Source organism: Cupressus sempervirens, chromosome 2, assembly GCF_028749045.1.
Source record: "Cupressus sempervirens isolate cs-2001-9-10 chromosome 2, ASM2874904v1, whole genome shotgun sequence".
Classification (NCBI taxonomy): domain Eukaryota; kingdom Viridiplantae; phylum Streptophyta; class Pinopsida; order Cupressales; family Cupressaceae; genus Cupressus; species Cupressus sempervirens.
In genome coordinates, this window is record NC_143119.1 from 596,074,036 (window position 1) to 596,076,044 (window position 2,009).

At 33.1% G+C, this 2,009-nt stretch overlaps 1 long non-coding RNA gene across 1 annotated transcript; it reads right to left on the bottom strand.

Annotated features, from left to right (window-relative positions):
• Positions 1-603, bottom strand: LOC149574813 (uncharacterized). Its single transcript, XR_016360096.1, has 2 exons — positions 455-603; positions 1-225 (listed from the first exon to the last, which is right to left on the bottom strand). It is a non-coding gene; the product is annotated as an uncharacterized LOC149574813 (long non-coding RNA).
• Positions 604-2,009: the final 1,406 nt, after the last annotated feature.

Sequence of the window (2,009 nt, forward strand, 5' to 3'; positions counted from 1 at the left end):
TTAAGAAAAAACCCATATTTTCATATTTCTAGATTTAGAGGCAAGAGACAACATAAAATGTTCACGAATAGCCAATAGTTACATATGAAAATGAAATGCTACTATGCACATTTCAATCACTGTTGAGACAAGAGGAGCTGTAAAAATGACATCACATAATGCAAAAGTCGGCTACGATCCATGATTTCAGTAGAGCTAGATACTCACCTTTTCAAATGCTTAATACTGCAGAGAAAACCAAATTCGCATATGAATAAATAAGTAAATGACATAAATTATACAAGCTTTGGGATCACTTGTTACTTTCTTTGTGAAATAACAGAGCTTCATAACAAACAAGAGCAACCCAAAAAGATTTCCAACGGACAAAATTGAGCTTGAGCTTGACTCTAAAGTTACACAAGGAGACGCAATCCTTAAAATTTACATAAAATGCACAAGAGGGCTATGATACCTATCAATAGATCTCAGGGAAATTTATCCCCAGATTTCTTCCAGCTTCTCAGTTTTTCATAGAAGGTGCAAAACAAGGCTAGCAAAACCCCATTGCCTCGAACATCAGCTTCTGCTCGTGAGCCATGGACGAATCATCGGATATGAACCAATTGTTTTACACAGCAATAATTTTCTTCTTGAGGCCCGATTTCCTTTATCAAATATAATAAATTTTGAAGTCCACATCATTGGTGATATTTTCTGGCATGAGTTTATTAGTTGATGTGATAGTATACTATACCGATTGAGTATTTTATTACATTAGTTAACAAATTTAAATAGACTTTTATTATGGAATTTTTAACCTTGTAAAGTATATTGAATTAATTGATGAGAGTTTAAATCAAATTAAATTCATGATAATATTTAAAAGAAAATTAAAGGAATTGTCTCAAACTTTAAATTAAAAATATGGAGTAAACATGAGTGTGATTGACACTTGAGTTGATGTTGATATAGGTAGAGAGGTGGAGGGTGTTTTGTCACCATTTGAGTGTTTTTAGGAGAGAAAATGATACATTTATAATTTGACTTGGTCTTGAGGTCAAAACTATTTGAAGACAAATGGAGGGAATCTAGGAGATAGTTGAGTTCTTTTAGGAGTGTTCTTGACTTGGTTTGAGGGCTTTTGGTGTGTTTTTTAAGATCTTTCATGATGGGGTATGATGTGGCTTGCCTTTATCATCAAGCACATGTTTTTTGGGTAGGTTTTAGGTGCTATTTTTGGGCCTTATTCTATGAATTTGACCCAGCTGGTTGGATAGAGTTTGTACTTAATGAGTTCTTACAACTCATTTCAGGGAGTTCTCTCTTATGCAAATTTTTGGCTCTTACTGACTTTTCTCTGTTCTTTGGCCAGTCTGCATTATTTTGTAACTCTATTGATGATATTCATAAGCTACCTCGAAAATTATTTTGGCATAATTTTTATCATCTTCTTGTCATTTGCATAATTGTGTTGGTGTGATTTGATCAAATCCTGAGTGAAAACTTCATTTTTTCGTTCTAGTTTTGTCTCACTTTTATACCTATTCTGTGACAAATGTAATGCATTCTTTATTGTGAAAGATTAATTTTCCTTTACTGAGCAAATATGCATTTCAACCTTTCTGCAAAATACTTACGTGCATACATGAGAAAGGCAAGTTGCATGAGGTTAAACATTGTTTCACGATTTTCAAGTGTTAAAGTTTCTCTTAATATCACATATTCGAATTCAGGTGTATCACCATAGGTTTAAATTTCCTTTCTGTCATGTTTATATCCCTTTCCCTTAGAAAATTTACAAGTTTTAAGTAAAGCACCTTATAGGAACTTTCCTAGAAACTAGAGTTATCATTTCAGTTACATGTCCCACGTCGAAGAGATTCCCATGTTATGCCCGAATTGATGAACTCTTCCAATTCAGTATCAGGTGCAAGTTCTGGTACTTAACAATTTCATTTTCATCTCCTAATTACCTAACTTTTATTAAGGATGAAGATAACATCAAGTAAACATTAGTGTGTCTTGAC